Raw genomic sequence first — 22,515 nt, forward strand, 5'->3', positions numbered from 1 at the left:
AAGACCAAACAACAGCAGTTTTACACTAATTTTTAAATCCCCATCTGGTTCCAGAAAAAAACCCAAAACAATGATTATCCAGAACAAAGCTCTCAAAGAGCTTTCCATCTCTGCAACAGTGTCACTAATGATCCATTCTCAGCAGCCTGTCTTCCTTTTCTTTATGACTTTCCTGCAGGCTCATTTTCGGTTAAATTAAACCTTCCTTCTCTGGCTTTTTTACTGTCACTATGTAAAAGAAATACCAAGGCAAAACCTTAAAGAAATTCTGAAAGTCTCACCCTCGTCTGATCCACCAGTCTTCATGGGATGCCCTGAGCTGGCAGCTGCAGCCTCAGGAGCTGGCTGCAGGCATCCGGGCTCCCTCCCCTTCTTCCCATCTGGGGCTCTGTGTTACTCCGGCTTTGCAGTACTTCGGTTGGTGCTGGTTAGGGGTGTCACACCCCTTTCTGCGTCCTTTTGCTCCCCTTGCAAAACAGTGGCATGGACGCTGTATGGTACAGAAGAGAGTCAGCGAAACATAGCGATATTTATAGCCAAACACCCGTGTCACTTACAGTAGCTCAGTAAATAGTTTATTGTTTAGTGTTTTAATGTGCACTGACACATTTAAAACATGGTCCCTTGAGCAGCTGAAGCAATGAAGCCTGGTTTCCTACAGCCGCATCACCTCTTTGGATTCGCTGGTACCTTCTAACAGTGAAGGCACACTGGGATCCTCTCTCTCGTTCTCTGTCTGGTTTCATGAAATTTGTAAAAGTTATTTTTGAGACAGCTGCCACACAAATTTGGGTACGACTGGCCAAGGGATTTATAAGGTTTTGGGTAAAGGCATATTGTGTAGATGGATAGCATGATGGCACAGGTTTTATCTCCTTAGAAGAGAGATTAAAATAGTCCTTTGGTACTTCAGATGTCCGACCTAGGGGAACCAAAGGGTAAAGAAGCTAAGCTGTTACCCAGGATGCCAGTCAGTACCAGATGTTAAATACAGTAAAAGAAAATATCCAAGTATGAAAAGAAAAAGAGACAGGAACAGGCAACACTTGCTAAGAGAGTATGTTAATGAAAACACTGAGTATGAATCATGAGTTGCACCACTTATTGTCGATAGATGAAGCCAAGAAATCGGGTGTTCAGTGGAGCAAAGCAGGACCTCTGTAATCAGAGTGGATAATATAAAACATGTCACTGCAAAGTGGAGAGGGGGAAGAGACTAACCCAAGAAGATGGACGTCGTTCATTTCAGCTGTCAGGATGAGTAAGTGAAAAGAAAAGAAGCTTTCAGCTTCACAAGAAGCTCTTTCAAGTTCCTGACTAAAGGAAGAAGCATTTTGTTACCGGGAAAGCCAGCTTTTTCAGGGTCTTGCCTTTCCTTTGCTTGCATAAGCAGGCTGAGGGAGAATTTTAAAAGCTTCCTGCGATCTTGTACATCTGTCTTTTATAAGCATTGCCCATCAATTGTTTTCAGAGAAGTAAATAAATGGAAGAAAGGCTGGGTCCTTACATTGCTCCTTGTTTAAACATGTACTGACTGCTAATTTGGTAATGCTTTACAGCTATAAATGATTACTTCAGCTGCAAGGCAGTGAAGATATGGGTCTGAAATGTCTGCCCATTCCTATAGTCTTTGGCATCCTGTATGCTCATACAGGATTATTAATCTTTGTCAGGAAGGTCAGGAAGCATCACACAGTGATTAATGGTAAGTTGCAGAGGTTTCTGATAACTGAGCTCCAAGGATTGTAGTTGAAACCTGTTAGATGGCTATTAATACCTCCTTTGCCCTTGCTGTAACCCATTCTGACTGCAGATGACTGTTGAAGAATTTCTGGCTTTTCAGCTTGCAAGGATATTCACAACCCATCTTTCTCCTCAACAGGGTCACCATTTGAAGACCCCTTGTATTGCCAGTTGGGCATTAACGAGAAGGCATCAGTGGGTCAGGAACTGCTACATCCACAATCTTTTCCCTGTCCATGATTCACCATGGTGGGTGGTCTCCTCTGAAACAAGCTCACAAAAAGCAGGCTGGAGCATGTAAAAAGGGAAGATAAAACATTAATTGTCAAAGGTGTACAAAAAGGATGAAGACTGTTGCTTGTGAAATCTGTGCAGGAAGTTTGTTCTGCACTCAGATCGCTTTAATCCCATTCTTAGACACTTCATCCAAGGCTGCCTACTTGAAAAAAAACCTAACCTTTTTTTTATTCTAAACTTAGAGAATACACATCCTGCTCAACTGTATGATGTTACAGTAAAACAAGGTTAGGGAAAGCGTAGCAGGCAAACATGTAGAAGAACTCCAGTGTGGCTGCTCACCTTGGCAGCCACAAACAAGATAGATATTTTCAGCTGTCATTTTCACCTGACAGCTGAAGCTAACAAAAAGATATTTTCTTTCTTTGGGAAAAGTTCCTGGTGAATCTGAACCCTTGTTCTTTACACTAGAGCACTGGCTCTCTGCTGCTTTCAAACCATGGGTGGGGTTTTAGAGTAGGAAGGCGCTGCAAGGGCAGCTAATCTGCTCTCTTTGGTCAGAATGTCCATGCTAGCAGTAGAGGTAGTCTCACAGGTTGTGTTTGATGGGTGTGCAGTACAAGTTCTCCAAAATATAGTCAGGATATTAGGGACAAAATGTAAAGGTGGCTAGACAGTTAGGTAGATAACTTGCAGGGATATCCAAAGATGTCTCAGTGTCTCTGTTGATTACAACGTGATTTAGGTACATAAGTACTTCAAAATTCTTTCATGACTGCCTATGTCATTTTTTAGGTACCTAAATATATTTTGAAATTTAGCTCTAACAGGCTACTTAAGGCAAAAGACCTTTCAACTATATGTTTACATTATTGTGCCTCTAGTTAAGTAAATTACTCTCTGTTCCCACATTTAATTGAAATCATAACTTTATAGCTGGTTCAAGCAAAAGTGTGTGCTTGCATAATCCATAATGTACCTTCTTTTAAAATAGTGAATGCAGAGAAGCAAGCATATCTAAACCTCTGCTGAAGAGTGCTATGAAAAAGCATAATCCGTAACTTTTCTCCTTTTAGAATAGGTTTTCCTGTGTCCTCTAACCTTTCTCATAAATGTTCTGCTGGAAAACCACGACATCTTCACATAAATAGTCCTTATGGAAGGATGCTGTAAGCAGTATCAAATTAGCTGGCATAGAACTTGGCCACTCAGTGCTTTTGCTGTCAATGTCAAATCCCATGCTGACTCACTGTTAACCGATTGAGCTGACACAAGCGAATACGTTGACTAAGTCATTTATTTACATGTTGTTGCTACAAGTCTATGAAAACTGCTAAATGTATTAAATAATCAATCCACTCAGCAGCTTAAGATGCAGTAGTAGAAATGAAGTCCTGCTAAGTTTCCATCATTACTATCAGAGTGACTCCTTGGATGCTCTGAAAGGTTATACAAGAGGGTAACTATTCAACAAACATTGCTCACATTCAGAAAAGCCTGCATGACTTTTGAAAGAAAAGACAGAATCCAAAGAAACTAGGAAGTTAATAATATAAGCTCGTTTGTTTGGGCTGTTCAGCATCCTGTAAGACAACTGTACAGGTTTGAAAGTGGTGGATTACAATGTGTGTCTGGCTGTCTAGGTACACCTAACCTACTAATGATACAGAAGTGCCTGTAGATTACAAATTATTTACTGACAAGGATATGTGGGACAGCATTATTCTGTATTATTCATTATGGGCATGTCAGTATATGAGCTACATAATTCTGTAATGTCATAAACCCTGTTCATTAGGGATAAAGCAGTACAAGACTCACCAGAGATTTGCTAAGGACCAAGCAACCAAAGCATTGCATGCCCCATGGAGCTTTGCTATATGCGTATTTCAATTCTGCGACTCTTGTAAGCTTCCCCAGAGGTAAGAACATTGAGATCATAAATGGACTGGTCACAGCCACCATCACTTAACTTTTGTTTTAGTTACATTTGTCTGGCGTAGGGCTTAGGTCAATGTCACACTCAGAAATTTTTATATATTGATCCAGCACCGGGCCTCGTAAAAGCCAAGATAAAGATGATTTGGGAATAACAATGCAACGTGGGTCTGGTTTTCTGCTTACTCTTATCCAGAGGAGCCAGCCCTGAAGCTTCATTATTTTGCTTCTGTTTCACTGTATCATAGGCATAGACAACTAAATAAAGTAATAGAGAATTTAGGCTCAGTGTCCTCTGAACAGTAGGCCTTATTAACATATCATACACCGGCATCGAAAGTTGGCTTTACAGACGTCACAGCAAAACTCCTGTTGATGAAAAAGGGCAAAGATCTCATTTCTAGAGGTTTGCTCTGCTTTCTGCTCTCTTATGGTAGGAATGAGGGTAATGAAGCCTGTGGAAAGATGACACTAAATGCACTGAAAAAAAAAGGTTGTAAACGTTGGGCTGGTTTTTCTAGTTTGGAATAGTGTTGACGAAATGAGTATTGTCATGAACAGCCTGCTTAGAAGGAAAATGTATTATTATAAATAGAGCTGATTAAATAACACTGGAAAGCAAAGCAAAAAATTGCTGAAATATTTAATATAATTGGATTTATTTCTGAGAAAAAATAGTGCATGCTCTTTAAAGTATGCCCTTCAGAAGTAGCAGCAACACTCCCATTTCTAACAAAGCATTAGCAGTGGAATGAAACATCAACAGAACAGAAATACTACAGTAAATTTAAAAGGTTTGCCAAAGATTTGCATATTCTGTACTATGATTTAAACAAGAGAAATATCAAAACAAAAGTATTACAAAGACTTGCAGAAAAGCTAGAAATAACTTGATGCAGGAAAAATTAAACATCTAGCTCAGAAGGAATTGTATAATAGAGTTAAATTATACCACTTTATGAAGGCCTATAAAGCAGAGAAACAATCAGCTAGAAATAGAAGAGGACATAGAGGAAAGCAAATAAGGTGAACAAACAGGTCATCTTCTGAAGAATATGAAGAAGCCAGGATGGAAGATTAATCAAATTAAGTTGAACAACAAACACAACAACAAAAACATACCAAGAGAAGGAGAGAGGCTCTTTAGGGAACTACCGTATGAACATTCCCATCAGGTCAGATGTATTTAAAGTCACTGTGGAACTGAGCAAAGTCACTCTTCCAGCCCTGGTGGGCATTTACCTATATAAAGAAAGACTAACAGGCAGTTCAGCGGGGATGGTCGAGAGAGATGGCCTTTACTGCAGTGACATTCCTACGGTAGTTCTCTTTACAATAGTAATTTCACAAAATGGTTTCCTAGAGGACAAGGGAGAAACTATTTCTCACATGGTATTAGCTTCTCCTGGGTTTGGATGTTTTATATTAATAGAAGACCTGCAAAATATATATCAGTATTTAATACTTTTCCAGGTAAGCAGCTACTACAGTTGCCATGGGATGTCCCAAAGGGTAGAGTGAGCTGACCTCACAAATGTAAACAGCTTAGAAAAGTGGCCCATGTGTTGCAAATGAGAAAAGATGAAGGTCAACAAAGCAATTTCCCTAACAAAGTGAGCCACACTGCAAGAAAGTTTGAGACTTATTTCTCAGCATTGCACTAATCAGTGAGAACCAGAACTTCCACTAAATCTTTTTTTCCCCTTGGTTAAAAACACCAACAAAGGAAATACAGTGAAATTTTTCTGGTAAGAATTAAGATCTCCAGCAACAACCATTCATCCCCGTTAAGTTAAATTCCCAACTGCCAGAAGATGCCATTTTGTACCGTAGGTGCTCCCATTGCTCTCAAATTGCTTTACTTCACTACATTAGTCTGCTGATTCACTAAAGGTTTAAAGGTAACAGGTCTGGCACTGTCAAAAGCACCACATGATATTTCCTCATACTCAGCTAAATACAATTATACTGGAGAAACCCAGTGCCATCAAGTTCCCGCCGTGATTACTGGCAGCCTGAAAGAGGCAGGAACAGAAAGAGAGCCTCAAAGGGGTCTTCACTGAGCCAAATGACTGAGCCTGTTTAAGGAAATGCAAAGAATTAGCTCCTCAGTGCCAGAGACAAAATTCAACCACGCTAAGAGCCTGCTTAATGCACTGTTGCTGAGAAAGCTTCTGCTGGAGAATGATACAAAGAATACATCATTAGTCAAAACTCACCTGTCATAGGGAATAGATAATAGAGAATAGAGACAGGCAAAGCAAATGTTAATAAGAACTTAATAGATTATGAACCCAAAGAATAATTTTAGAATTTTAGTTTAAAATATCCACATTTGCTTGGCTTGACATTACTATTACAAAGGGTACTTCTGCTCTTTCATCACCTGTTATTGTCTGGGACCCTGATTTGTTGCCTCTGGGTGATTCTGGCTGTTGATTCCCAGAGTTTGATTGATTAGTGCTAGCAGCGAGAGAATTCTCTGGTGAAAAACTGCCCCATCTTAGAAGTCACCAAAACAAAGAATTGGCAGGATTGTGGATTTAGTCTTTCTGTGTACAGTGTAAGAATTTTAAATAAGTGTGAAAACCAGCTTTATAGGTTATTCCTTTAAACTGGGTCAAGGAAAGATTACGGTTACATCATTTGATTTGCTGCACAGTTGAGCAACTACAATAGGCAATTGCACATTTATTTGATATTTTTTATGAACTACATAAATGTCAACATTGGGCACCACATACTGTCAGAGTCTCCAGGCCTTTAGAACAGAGAATATACTGCATTGATATCAGTAGAGGGCTGAATATAAATACTATAGGTGCAGAGATAAAGGGGATGGTTATATAAAATTAATAAGAAAAAAAATGTCTCCATACTCCCGGAAACAAGCAACAAAAGCATCTTTGTGAGTGCAGTTCTACACACATTACTGTTGCCAACTACTTGGGCTATGACCTAGTACTTAGCTGCAATGAAAGCCAACAATAAGTTACAGAGAGAACACCTCTTCACACTGATGGTCTGTACTCAGAGGCTAGTCAGATCACTAAAAGAATAAAGTTTTCTCTTCTTCTGATCATAATGGGATTATCTCACCATTCTTGATTTTGTTAATGCTGACAATCTGGAGGGAATGCAAAAAAACCTGCCTTTACCTAAAGCCTCTATATCACAGACTAGAGGACAGGCCAGGAACAGCATGGTCTGTGAATTCTGGAGCAAGAATGACAAAGAGGGTCTGTTTTAATGCTAAAATCACAGCTGCATTGCCTTCACGAACGCAGTATGTTTACAAGGTGGATCTGAGTACATATTTTGTTTTTATACACGTGTGATGTGATATTAGAAGCTACTGTAGGTCTGTCCTTTCCAATCACTAAGTCTGTCTGCTTATGTTTGAGCTCAGACTTTTAGTATAATCACAATAAAAGGTGGGCCTGAGCCCTGGAAAAACTGTGTAATTTCTCTTCTGTTACAGCTGGTGATCAAGTACTGAATAGCACATTCCCTGCATTTATATAAGCTTTTTCTTTATTTTGCTGCTAATCTCTAGTCTAGAGCTTACACAGCTTGGCAACAGTATCATACGGCTCATCCTCTGACATTCACCTTTTGTTGTTCTTTACAACTGTGCAAAATGGATCTTGTGGAACCGTTCTGAGCAAGACAATATTTAAAGCTCCTTTTCTGAACAAGTGGAGAGGATCCCACTGACAATAAACAGCCAACAGCAGGTTCCTAATCCTGAAGTCCCATCCCACTGAGATATTCATGGAAACATGGGGGTGATGGGTACTAGATGCATAACTTTCTGAAAAACATGAAACCTCTAGTAGAATAAGGTCAAATTCAGCCAAGCCAGCTACCCCTGTGTGTCTTGAGGACAGACTCTAGGTAACTATTTTGGGACTACCTGTGACTATATGCTCATAAATTTGGAAATCACTGCCAAGAGATGCTAAGCACTTTCCCAACATTCACTGTCAGTCGGAGCTGGCATTAGGCTTTTTGGACTCCATACACGGGCTAAAGCAAAAAGCCTTCCCTTTTTCTGTCCAACTTTACTGTGACTTGTGCAACTACATAACGATCTCAGGGATCCCCACCAGGCCCTGTTATGTCAAGTAATTACCCTGATTGCTCATTCCTCAACCTAACTTTGTAGCCAGCTGCTATTGCTAATTTCTTACTAACCCAGGGGCAGAGAAAGCTGATCATGTTCATTGTGAGATAGCTAAAAGAAAAAAAAGAAAAAATTCCAATAGCTTTTGTATTACCAAAATGTTTTACTGCTTGCAGAAAGCCCTGAGTAGCATGCCAACAAAAATATGACCTTCCTGCCCAAATAATGACATACACAAAGGCAGCTCCTTTTGCAGGGCAGTGGGAACAGTAGGTTATGAGTGATGAAAGTCTTCAAGGGCACTTTGTTTGAAATGGTGCTATGTACTTTCTCTGTCCTAGTGCAGACACACTACTTATCACTCTAATTGAATCAGTGACTTATTCTTGTAGACAAACATACACATTGGCATTCCTGGAAGGCTGTGAAAGACACAGGGATAAAAGACGAGTAGGTCTGTACTGTCTGGAGTGTTACGTCAGTGCCATTTAATGTATATGTTACTCTAACACCCATGCTATGGTAGCACGCTGTGAGACAAAGTGACATTCTGATGTATCTGGACATGTCGCCTCCTACATGGAAGAACTTTTTTCTTCTTTATGGGACAGAACTTCAGCAGGTATAATAATACATTTGTCTTTGGGCTCAGACAGAGCCATGGCAATTTCCAAAACCTGAATGTCTGACCCAACCATTCTTCTGGTCTTCCTTTATTTTTTTACGTTTTGTACAATTTTGTATAATTGTCCTGCATGTCTTAATGTCTCACTTCATTGCGATGATCAAAGGAAGCTCTCTTTCTCATTTAGGATACCTGAAGCCCACCATGCAGAATGGCTCAGACTTCATCAGGAAGAGTAGCTGGTTTTTACCCTCTATGAGCACACCCAGTCGGGACAACAGATGGTTGGTCATTCAGCCCCTTCTGGGCTGAGAAAAAGCTTATTGCCTACTTTCCCCCTATAAAAATATTAAGGTCTTTTCAATGATGACTCGGTGTGTGCACCAGAATTTCATCTTCTCTCAGGTCCTTAAGTGCCAGAAAGGGAAGGAGTTCAACCATACCTTGGCATGTAGCCTTTCTCACCGGTAAGCTGTTCAATATGCCACTAGCTATGTTTCTGTCAAGAAGCACCCAACACCGTGCTGCTGTGTACAATACTCCTCTGTAGTAATCTAAGTGCCTGACCCGGATGCTCTAGATCATCACACAGGGGCAGGTGCCACATTATTAAGTAGTGTAACATTTGGTTCAAGTGCCTAAAACAGGAGGTTAACCATAGCATCTCCACTCCTCCCAGCTGCAAAAAACCTGAACAGTTGGACAATTTAGAAGTAATTCAATGTTTCTTTTTTTTTTTTTTTAGATTTCATATATTTTGAGGTGCTAAGTTTTGTACATTTGAGGCTGGCAAGACTTTGGATATTTAAAGTCTGAAATATGAGCTATGTATATTGAACACAGTGGATCCTTAATCAGATCCTTAATCAAATTGGTGTGGGCTCTTATTCCCTGTAGATAGCCTGCAGTCTTCTGAAATCCATAGACCTGCTGCTCAGTGAATTCGTTTGATAGAATATTGGCAGCAAGTGAAACACCAAAACATGGGTGAGGCAAATTCATACTAAAACTGTGAAAAATAATGGAGGGCTTCTTTTTGCTTTTATTCATCCATTGGTTATTGGGGATGACAGTGTTTTTCCCAGTACATGATAAGAAGCTGATATAATATTTGACCATGTGATTTATACTCATCAGTTTCTCTGCTGCTGGGGTCCAAATTCTAGAATGACTTTAGTCATCTTGCAGCAACCACTGATGAACATCTCAGAGGCAAACACTAGATCAGGAACTAGCTCTTCTCCAGAAGTGAAACAACTTTAAGTGGTTGTGCAGAACTAGACATGCTCTATGTTAATCCAAGAAATAAAAAGGGAACAGAGTTGGTAGGAGAAAAAGAGGCACATTGTGAAACAAATATATTCCATGCCATCTCCAGTCCAGCTATCCATAGCTGGGGAGAAGAAGGAGGAATTCCCTGGACATTTTAATTACAGAATGCTATTGAAATAAGAAAATAAATAAAGCAACCTATGTAAGTTTGAGATGCAGATACAATTAGGAAAAAAAAAAAAACCCAAACAAAACATCAAACACCCAAAAACCCAGAAACCCACACCCCAATCCAATTAATTTGAGTAAAAAAATCAGCTTCAGAAAACAACCCTTCTTGGAATCATTATTGTGTGCGTGTATGCACTTCTGGATCAGAAGTTAGTGACCAAGGAAACTGGATTATTCTGGCTGAGGAAGAAACCTCTAGTCAATAACCTAACCATCAATTGTGTGCTACTTATGCCAGATCTGTTTTGGTTTTTTTTTTTAATATTCTATGTTATCTGGAAACACATATCTAGAAAGAAAGATGTATCAGACAAAATCTGTATAGCTGCCTAACCGTAAGTCCATAAGATGTCCAGACTTCTGCCCAGACTAAAAGATGATATGGAATGGAGGAGTGAAAGGGTGTCTGCAAGAAATACAGAGTAAAAGAGCAAAATTACAAACAAACTGAAAAGAAATGTATTTTTATTTAACATGAATGAAATGTCTCACTGGACTAAGAAGAAAAATCTTCAATTTGAATTTGTAAAAACTACTCCATGCAAAGAATGATAACAGCAAGTTGCAATAGCAACTTCTTCTATAATGCTTAGTGATTTTAAGCCATTACTTTCTGGCAGTCACCCTAATCTGATTTTCCAATACATTGTTTCCCTTTCTGTCTATTATCATTTATTGCACACACATATAAAACTAGTGATTTTTATAGCAGTGATTTTATTAGTCCATTTCAGTTATGTTGTTGTTTTGTGGAATTTAATTATTTTAATCCTCATTTAAATAAATAAAAATTTGCATAATCCAGTAGCTAATTATTAGAGTATGTGACAAATTATGATTAATGACCAAAAAAAAAGCCTTTTGTCTCATTTAGATATCTATTCTGTATCTACTAACTATTTTAAAGATAGTGAAAAAAACCCTTTTTGAGAGAAAAAGGATAATGAAAATGCGAATTCCTCTCCATGGCAGCTTTGACACCATAATTAGCTTGCTTTCTTCCCAAAAAATGATCAGAAGGGCATGTGGGAAAAACATATTATCTAAGTAACAATGACTAATGAAAAGAACAGTGAAATAGTGACAGCTTTTTCTAATTCAGAAAGGACCATTCGTAAAAAAATGCTGCTGCTGTACTCCCAGCTCCAGGACTCCAGTATTTTTCACTTGTATATAATCAGAATATGACTAATACTGAATGAAAATTTTCATTAATAATTCTGTAGCAATTTTTCATTAATTTTTGTCAACTGCTTTCAGGCTGCACTTGTATTACCATACCATCAAATAGCAGATTTTAGAACAACTTTGTAAAGTATTAGATGTAGGAAAACTTGGAATTCTAACAGGAATATATATTTTTTTTTCCAAAAATTGCTTTTATTTTTCTAGTGCCTGTAATGCCATCAAAGAAATAAATAGTAGACTACCTTCACAGATTAACAAGATCCTTCGTAAGTGAAATAAACATTTGGGTAGTAATTTCAGTGGTTTTAGACCTGGAAATGAGGGGAGCCTTTGGGTTTGCCCATCCAAAGAGAGAAAATGGAAAATCTATGCTTGCTCATCCGAAAATAGTTCACCATTTTATGCACACCAAGACACATCATAGAGCCTCTCTGGCAGATTTTTTTCTGTTTAATTATGTAATGTGATTTCTATTCAGGGACAAGGAAGTAAGCTAGCAATGTACAGTAAAGCAGTCAAAATATTTTGGAATGCAAACTCTTATGATTATGTTTATAATTTAACAGGCAAGAAAATATTCTGGGCTTAGCTTTCTATAAGAATCCTAGTTTTTCTGCCTGAAGTTACTTAAAAATATTTACTCTTGTGAAAACCTGAATTAGAACATCTTTTCCAGTGCGAGAGAAATTCCCGGGCGATCCCTTTGGTGAGATGAGGCACACATTTTGTTACATCAAAGCCTGTACATGGGGCTAACACATTGCCCTGTGTCACAGTTTCATTTTAATGTGTTTGTTTTTGTCAGATATTTTCCTGTCGGGGGGAACTGCTCTATTCCTGAACCTAAAGACCACAGGGAAGGAATGAAAACAGTATCTCTCTGCACCATCCTGGCACTCTTCAGTAGGACCGTGAATCACAGGTAGCGTGCAGAGGAATCTGAAATCTTTCTACAGTGAAGCAAGAAATGATGTTCAGGCCTGGCTGTTCTTGTTACCCACACCTCCCAAAATATACCGTTTCTGGGGAAATCTTCCTGGATCCTCTGTAGGTCTTGTTTGCCTGGACACACACACAGACTAACCAGCTGTGAAAAGATGCTTCTTTCTTTACTCATCCCTATATATGTTTCTAATTCAAACACCTGGCCCCAGCTCTCTAGAAGGGGAAGGGGGACTGTTCCCGCCTCCCCACCCAGGGCAGATGCTTTTGGAAAACCTCTGACAACTTTATATTGATACTGATTACATTACATTTGTTGTGTCCTCTGAGAAACACTTTTGGAACAAGGTGGAAAATTTACCTGAAGTCCTCCCAGGACTTTCAAAGCTGCTTTGGGGACACGGTCACCCACCCAAATTTCATAAAGCATCAGGTTTCATTTGGTTTGCTAATGAAGCAGTTTGAGTGCAACTTGGGAAACATGGCTGCAGGGCTTTGCTGGAGTGATTTCTCATGCAATTACCTATGAAGCAGCTACCAAGAGTTATCATTCAGTCGTCTCCTGAGAGACTGAAACTTTCTCGGGTTTTACGTGAATTGTGGCAAGATTGCAAATATTTGAGCGATACATACTGAGATAAAGAAACAAATAATTATGACCGATTTCCTAAGGACCAATCTGAAAAGCAAGGGAATTCTACCTGGTTTATCAACCCTGTGCTTTATTCCTTCTTTCACTTTCTCTCCTCTGTCCCCTTCTACACTTACTCATTTAAAAAAAAATACTCTGTTGATACTGCCATAGATACCATGCTGCAATAACATGACTCCAACTCAAGAAAAGAGAAGAAAACCTCTGAAAATGTTCAGTGACTCAGATATCAGAGAGGATGTGCTAAAAAAAATTTAAAAGTAACTAAATGATAATTAAATAAATTGATATTCCTACAGAATATTACATAAATGGTTACATCTCACTCTTATTCTTCATTCTCATTCATTCCCAAAGATAGGTAACAGCAGGAGAATTTTTTTAAATTAAAATTTCAAATCTTGCTATGCTTTGCACTTCCCACTATGCCTGTCTTTTATAGGGTCTAATCCTTGAAGGGCTGTGCTTGTCTTGAGACGGTAGGCAGGCAGGCAGGGATGCCCTGTTTGCTTCTGTCTGTGACGGCCGTGGCTGTCCCCCTTTCCCTCCCAGTCAGCTCAGATACAACGTTCCAGGATGGCAGCTTGGCAAAGTCACCTTGGAGTGGTGTATTTCAGGCTGGAGAGCTATGAACTACCCTGCAGCAGATCACAAACAGCAGCTGTATTTCAACTAGTTTAGCTACATGTCATGCCTGCATCCCAGACTGGGAATTCAGCTAATCTGGATTCCCCCGGTTATTTTTTTTTTATATTCCCCTCGTTATTTTGTTAATCTCCTGTCAGGTACTATGTAATTACCTTACAGAGTGTTGCATGTGACTGTCACTTACAAGGTAAATAATTAACATTGCTGTGGAAGAACACATCTGGAGATCCAGAGAATGATATATCAAATCCACAAGCAGTAGGTTGCAATTTGCATTTTTTAACTATGTAAATCCACTGATAACAGAAACCTTTATTTTGAAAGGGGGAATGTTTTAAACTCATTATGATGGTCTGGGACTATTAACGTGAACCCTAAAACCAGAAGAAGACTTTGAAGATTTAGTTCATTAATGGCTCCCAATAACTATACCTTCTAATTAGGTTGTACCTGCCAGTGTACTCTCTAAGTTACCGCTTTCAATGATATCTCAGAAATAGGTGCCAGAATTAGTCAGGCTGTAATCCTGACAAAACAAATCCTTCGGGTCCCTGACAAGTGTTGGTGTTAATTGCTGCTCTCCTAATAGGGCATCTTGTGTGACTAGTGAGTTTTTCGTCAGAGACTACTGTAGAAATCTTAAACTGCCAATTCAAGCCTCCTATGACAGATTTTATAGACTTAGCACTTTTGTGCAAAGAATTGACTATTGCATTAAGAAGATTTATACACAGCCATTGTAGGGTTGGTTTGCTGGTCAGATTTAGAAGTGGATGAGACAAGCATAGGTTAATTAAAAGAATACAGTCAATGCATGTGTTATTATTACATTGCACATGCTACTAGCATGCTCCATTCTTTCCAAATTAGAAAAATAAAGAATTCTCTAAATAAACTTCTAAGTAAGCACCTAAAAGCAAAATATGACATCTGGCCCCATAAGGCTTTGTCCATGGTATATTTATTCTTAAAATTTACTAGTAGTACTACTGTTGGCTCAGCTGTATCATGGTCAAGGAAATACTAGTATAGACAAAGGTACCATCAGTTTAAAAAAGAATTTAAAATAAGCAATGTTCAAAAGCAAACCAAGAGCACACCAGTGCACGTGAATACTGGGGCATTGAACAGAAACAGCTGCAATGAATTCCAGCCCTCTAAGTCTACTCCCAATTTCTGTCCTTACAGCAGGGAGAGCCGAACGACAGAGAGGGTGATTCTGGAATCATTACAGCACATTTGTCAGCGTGTCCAAGCCAATCCAGCCCTCATCTGGAGCTACCTGCATATGTCAGGCTGCAGACAGCAATGGTACAGAACCTGCATCTTGTATGGTGCAGCCTCCAGGAGGTCAGGTTGGACAGCTTGAAATTGTCACAGCTCCAGCTGTTCTGGTTCAATCCAGCTGTGCCCAGGCTGAATTTAAAAAAAAAAAGTGCAGTCCAGTGAAGTTAAAGTATTCAGGTGCTGGGCACTGAGAAGAGAGACAGTAATAAAGAAAGATCAACTGCTTCACAGTCATCCTTGAGACAGAGACATTAATGAAAAAAGATCAAGTGTGCTTACCATACCTGCTCAAGTGAGAGAGAGAGAGGTATACACACACAGTCCCCTCTAATGAAGAAAAATCATGTAATGATTGCAGGTACCTGAAGTAAGGGCACAAACTGTGGGAGGAATCTAAGTATCAGTCTTACGCATCAGACAACCGCATGATTCAGCTAGGGGGAAAAAAGTTAATGAAGAAAGATAAGTGCACAAACACGAAAGATGAAATCACGTATTAAGTGTATCCTGAGAGAGAGAAAGAGGCAGCGGTGTTCCATCTACACAAGCTTTTAATCATGCAAAACCAACTTAAGCTTGTTTCCAGCACATGCAAGGTCTACAGTGCAAACTTATACAAGTACCTACTGGGGGGTTGGGGGAAAAAAAAGTAATAGTTGGGAAAATTCCTTGGGTGGACCAACAGGCTAGAGTAACATTGCAACAAACAAACAAACAAGCCGTTTCTTCCTCCCAAATCCCCAACTCAGCAGCTGTCGGTAGCAGTTATCAAAATAACCAGGGCTAAAAACTAACAACAGATCAGCTACAGATTTGGATCCTGCCTGGAATGGAACTCCTTGGCTCATAGTGCTTCATCCCAGAGCTTCAGAGAGAGCAGAAAAGCCATCCTGCAGCACTCTGCAGAGCAAACCTGCACCACAGCAGTGAGGTCTGGTTCTCTTCCATGGACAGACAAAGCCAAAATAAACGCAAACAAAGCAGGCAATGGCTCCTACCACTCATGGGTCATAAGCCCACAGTAAAAATATAATCAATGCCTTAAAAAGCCAGGATGTAACAGTCAGATCAGGACAGAAGTGGAGGAGGAGAGCTGAATGCAAAAGAACTAGAAACAGAGGGCAGGAAAATAAGTAAAGTAGTATCATAAAGTATCTTTCAGTGTTTCCACAACAGCTTCATTTCAAGTAGTATTTCTTTCTCGCATACACACACATCAGGTCAGAACAGAAGCCCGTGAAAAATACAGGATTTTTATTTCTACCCCACTATCATACAGTTCTGTTTCCTAGGGGACAAAAACAATCTCCATGAGGGACTTTCCCCATGCGTGAAATGGGTTTGCAAAGAAATGGTATCACAAGAGTAGCTGTTTGAGACTGTGTCCCCTTGAGAGGATCATCCTATGTTATCACATTTTTACTTCTTAGCAGCCCCAAACAGTAAAATATAGAAAATTACATATATATACTTCCTATATTTTTTCTAATATTGTTCTTACTGTTCAAGGTATATTTACCTGCTCCACACATCTTGGCAAAATGTGCTGAAATATACAGATTAGGCATCTTTTCCTGCTGTTATGACCATTAACCAAATGTGTTAGGCAGGCTACCTGAAGTAATTTTCTTTCACTGCTGCATTATTTAAAAACCCCAGTGTTATATTGCATGATAAAATTAGTTTAGGAGCATAACTTCAGCCAGATACGAAGTTTACAAAGCTCTGAAGAGCCTAGCCTCCTATATTTCTAGTGATACAACCAACTTATCACTCTCTATGGTTCACGAGCAACCGGTATTGCCTTCAGAGTCCTTCTGAGGAACAACTTCCCATGAGCAGTAAACCAGTAAAATGCATTGCTCTCTCTGGGCTCCTGTTGGGAAGTAGATTGCTCGCATAAGAATTAATTCATAGACACTTCACTTCCCACTCATGTGCGTGCAACTTCATTCACATAAACCACCTAAAAATAACTCTTTTGGTGACATTTTTCTACTGTCCCACAGGCAGAAGGATATGCATTTATGCAGAACTAAAATGAATGCAGCTCATTTACATCAATACATTGGGTTTTGTGAAGTACGTTTCAGTGCTTACGTGCAAAAGTATTACTATACATATTACAAGTTTTCCAGATACTGATGGTGATGATCTTTAAAAAGTTTAGCACCAAAAGGTGGTTTTTTTCTGAGAAATATTTCTGAAAGATGTTATTGGCTTTTGCATTGCCAACGTGATTTTTAAATTATTGTTAATAGGAGAAAATTTTAAGATTAATTTTTTGAGATATTTTTAATAAGGAAATTGTAGTTTTATAGCAGATTAATCTTAGCTCTTTGAGAGCTATTTAGATGTTAATTTAAAATGCTGTTTTGCCTATTTTGGGACAAGATTAACATGTTTTAAGTGTTGATTTACAATATTTTAGGCACAAATCTAAATAAAATAATATTGAATTGTGTTCAACAAAATCTGAACCTTCAGCAGGTAATTGCTCATAAGAAAGTTAAAAAAGAAAAAGTTAGATAATCCTTTCTGAACAGAGAAAGACAATACTCAAAAAATTCACACAGGAAAAGAATGACTCCTGAAAATTCTCAGACAGAAACCTGTTTTGACATGACATCTGATGGAATAAAGTTTCTAATTAGAAGTCCAAATGAATGTCAGAGTCAACTAATTGTTTCATCAGCCAATTAGGGGAACCAGCGATTTCACAGAGAGATTACAAAATCAATGAAGGGGGAACTAAAACATTTTGATTTAAAGTGTTTGTAATGTTAATCTTGAAGGGCACATCTGTCACTGGCTGTGTATCGTTAAGCAGCCCTTCTTGGTTCCCTTTGCTCGCTATAGCAGTGGAGTACGGCTACAGTCATTCTCTGAACAGGTACCAGACTCTCTCCTGGCTGCGTTCCTGTCCTCTCGGGCTGGGTTATTCCTCTCTCATTAACTACATACGCTAAACTCCAGGATTTTTCTTGCCAAATGCTCATCTAGCACAGCGAAAAAGAAAAAAGGGGATTTTTTCCGAGTTGAAAATTGAGAAAAAAAATAATCAGAAAGACCACCTTTCGCCTTGAATGCCCACAGCAGTGAGCACAAGAAGTAGCTGAACCCATAGAAAGCGGTTAGAGGTCATTACTTATTTTGGACCAAGACTTTGCCTATTTCGTACCACTGCTACAAAGCTCAATAAAACTTTTTTTACCCAAGGGTAATTCTCTATGCACAGGCAAACCTTCTGATGCATAGTACCATAGTCCTCAGATACAAGTCACCTGCTTGGCTCATCTCCCTACTCCACCAGCTTCTGACTGCTTGAATACTTGTACTCCTTATTACAATAAATCAAGTTACTGAAGCAGGAAATCAGCTGGCAACCAAACAATTTATATTAGCTTTACACTCCACCAACTTAAAATGTGCATCCCAGACATCACAGACAAGCATCTATCTGATCTATCACTGCGTTTAACTCATCTAAGACAAAGGACCTATCTCAAAAGCACCCTGATCCTGTGTAAGTGACAGCATGCAGTTACGTGATCCTCATGGATTAGGTCAGTGGTATATATGGATGTTTCCTCAGCATGCTGAGATGTGAGCTGATGTCCAGGCTGTTCCATCAGAGGTGGGTCCATTCATCTCATGACCTTCATTTCCAATGCTCCAACAGCACCTCCCACCTATGGGTGGATTTTTTGCATGTCTACTCACAACTGGGGCATGTGCAGTAGGGTTGGTGGCACAGCTACTATCTATCTTCATCTGTTTTGATATATAGGAATGGTCAAGGTCCAATGGGAGTGATAATGCCTGGAAATATAACAGCATGCTGTGAATGGCAGTGTTGAGCACGTCCCACATGCCCGCTATGCTAGCTCTGAGGCTTGTGACTCAAATCCACTCTGCAGTTCAGAAGAGCATGTAATATCAAGACTTGTAAATTATGTGGATAGTCAGTTTAAAAAATGTCTGTAATTTCTTTTGAATAAGCCCAAAAGTTTGGGCACTGATCTAGGATTTTACCAGATTTCTCCAAGTGTAGTCATTCCTTCTGCATTGGTTAATTTGACTTGTTAATTTCAAGTCTATATGTTGGTATTTTACAAAGCTTCATTCTCACTTGGAATATGAGCCTTACTCTCATCCAGTTTTGATAATATGAATTCAAGATAAACTCACTGAAGCAAAGTTTGAGGTAGGTACAAAGACCAGAACACAGCAAAATGGAAAAATAATTGGAAAAATTGATTACTAAAAAATAAAAACCAGTTGTGAAATTCTAACCTATAGTTTCAGTTAAAAATCAATTTTTATTTCATCTAATCTTATTTCCCATTAATAAAGGTGTTTTCATTAACAACAGCCTGGTATTGGGGATAGAGTCTAGATAGCAAAGATATTTCTTCTTGTTGGAAAAGCAAGTACAACCGCAGGCAGTACAAGCCTGTCACTGCTAGAGAAGGTATATGAATGAATGAGCATTGTCACATCATTCTAGTCTTAGTGGACATTTGCGTTCACCTTCTTTTCTGGGTGCCAGGACTTCAGATGACAGTGCAAAACCCAAGTGGTTATTATGATGCATTGTTCGTACCGTGGGGCAATCCAAAGACCTGATGGGATCCTCTGCTCTGCTCCATGTCTCCTGTGTCAAACAAGTGATTTAAGTGGGGTTTGCCTTGGGTGACTTCAAACATATAAAATTTAGGTGATATTGCCAGGCTGTCTTCATAGGCAAGAGGGAGGAAAAAAGCATCTCCAGGCATTCATTTGTGTATCTTTTGTGTGTGGAAAGGATAAATGGACTCCTGGTGTTGTTTCTCTCTCTTCATTGACGAGAGAGTGCCTAGACCCCTAAGTTGCACTAAATTAATCTCTACATCATATAGGCAGGTAAATGATTCTCATTTATGTTACATGTTGACTCCACCTGAGCCAGTGGCAAAAATCCCTTGAACCTGAGTGATAAAAGAGATAACCTTTTAGATTTGAGGAACAAATGTTTAATAAGAGAAAAGACAGGTTTGCTCATTTTGAAAAACTTGTGTTCCCATCTCCCTCTTGCAAAACTCTCTAGCCACTCAAGAAAACAGAAAGATATAATGTTTAAGAGAAAGATTTTCACCTTCAGTTTATGGACAAACAGCAGATGCAGATACAGAGACTTTTTCAGATGGATGCCAGTGGTAAGGGCTGACTGATGCACTCCTCATGGCTGCCTCACAGTTTAATGCAGGCTCAGAGAGCAGGCCCTTACTAAAAGTACAGAGGGATTTTTAAAGTGGATTATAAAGTCTGCCCTTTCAAAATTGTTCAGCTTATTTTTTAAAATGGCTATAAAGCTCATGTAATTGACTCACACTTTAAATCTGGTGCCATTATTTTTCCTACTACTGCAGTAGTTAATAAAACTTTTATCATTGCCATTGGCAAGTTGTTAGTGCTTTATTTTTATTAAAGAGAAGATAAAACTGCGAATGATTTTAAGACAATCCTTTTATTAGTAAGACTTCCTACATGTCAAATAATAAAATGCCTAGGTACCCCATGTTGCAGAGAGGAAAACTGTAACAAAGTTAGTTTTATTGACTTATCACATAGACTGGTGGTTTTTCAATCTACGCTTTTGGGACCCCTGGGAGCTCCATGAGCTTCTTTTGCAAGACCCATATGCTCTCTGTACACCATTCCATAAGTCTAATGGAAATATATCAACAGCTGTAAATCAAACCCCACTGCGTTAGACGGTGCTGCAAAAGCAGTAGCTTAAAGCCTCAAACCATGGTAATGACCTTCCAGCCATGGGCTTAATGATCGTAACATTGGACACTGAGTACAACCCACAATTTGCTGTGCTGTGGGAAATAGTAGCACACAAGTCACATTGCATTTTTGCCACAAAATCACCAATACTGACACTGATTAACAAAAATTAAGTGAGTGGAGACATTTGTGGAAAGACATTTTCTCCTTTCCACAAATAGATGCCTTATATTTCAGGGCTGGGCTGGCATAGTCTTCTGCTACCTACCTGCCCAAGATATAACAAAATAAATGTTAAAAATATGGGTGAATTCAAGGAAGAGCAGACCAGGGAACTATCACCAGAGCACTGAGCGCTAACAAATCAAACTTCATCAAATAGATTCTCAAATGTGCCATCCACTATTACTGTAGTATCCACTACACAGAAAAGCCTTCCCATCGCTCCCCAGTCTCCATCATCTCTTCAGTATCTTTACAGCAGCTCTACTCATATTCTTTTCATTTTGATTTTGCTCAGAAAAAGCTTGAAAACAATTTTAAATAAGAATCAAATTATTTTTGCACCAATGCTCAGCCATTGGTAAACTAAGAAAGTAAAAGATTTTTGCAACTCTGCATATATTTTTAAACACAATTACATAGCTTGCCACAGTCTTATTTCGCTGAGCTTAAGGCCAGAAGGGGGTCTTAGATCACCTAGTATCGCCTCTTATATATCTCAGGCCACTACATTTCACCCATTTCTCCCTCCATTGAACCTGGCACTTTGTGTCTTTGAGTGTGTATTTTATGTATTCTAGAAAAGCAATTACTGTTGATTTGAAAACATAAAAGAGACTATCCAGCAGTTTCTTGATTTTTTTTTTTCTCATTCTTAAGCATCCTCCCCATTAAATTCTTTTTCACTGTCTTCATCTCTGAACAGGAGCCAAGGACCAGCTCTTAGCTATGCTGTGTCTTTGTAGACACTGAAGAACCTTTTGATACTCAGTGTCCACATGGTGATACTTAATCAAATTACTTCAGCTTTATTGATAAGCTAAGCAAATTCAAGTGTCCAGTCCTTTCCCTCTCTTGCCTTAGCCCCCTGAGAGAGAAAAGCCAGCACAAGCAACCAGACTGATCATTCTGGCCACCTCCTGTCCCTCAGCTGCCTTATCTTTTCTGTCTATATGATATTTGCGCAGCTGGGTGGTGAATCAGTCTGAAAATAGCCTGATCCAAAAGAAAGAGAAGAATCAAGGGAGGAAACAATGCAGAGACTACAGGACTGGAAAGGGTAGGCTTGCCCTTTTCAGACAGCGCTCTGGTTTATGCCAACTTCATGTGCTTGTGCAACTGCGAGATAAGGCGCTCTGTTCAGCTCATCATTCATTTTTTCTTCATATTTCCCATCTCAGTTTTTTCAAAATCCCTCTTCAAGTATGAGCTCAGGAGGTGAAGGTAGTGTAAGAGTATCACTCCTGCTAATGACACTTCCCAAAGTAAAGCCGCCTGCCTTCTGCTATTCATTATTCTCCTCTTTACATGGCCAAGATCCTCATTCACCTTTTCCACAGCACTGGAAAAGGACTCAGGTTGAATTGCTTCCCCATTATAATGCTTAAATCCTTTTCAAGGTTAACTGTCTTCCAAGATATGGTCCCATCCTAAATTTCTTAGAAAACATGAGCATTTCTCCTATAAAGAGAGATATAGCATGGTTGTGCCTGTGTACATGTATAAAAATCAGTCCCACTCCCCAGATGTTGTTTAATACATTTGAGACAGGGAATTATTTCTTGTCTGGATTTACATTTTTTGAAATATTTCATCTTGTTTTTAAGGATTTGCATGTTGTAATGAAGG

This window comes from Ciconia boyciana, chromosome 3 (genome assembly GCF_034638445.1).
Source record: "Ciconia boyciana chromosome 3, ASM3463844v1, whole genome shotgun sequence".
NCBI classification, from domain to species: domain Eukaryota; kingdom Metazoa; phylum Chordata; class Aves; order Ciconiiformes; family Ciconiidae; genus Ciconia; species Ciconia boyciana.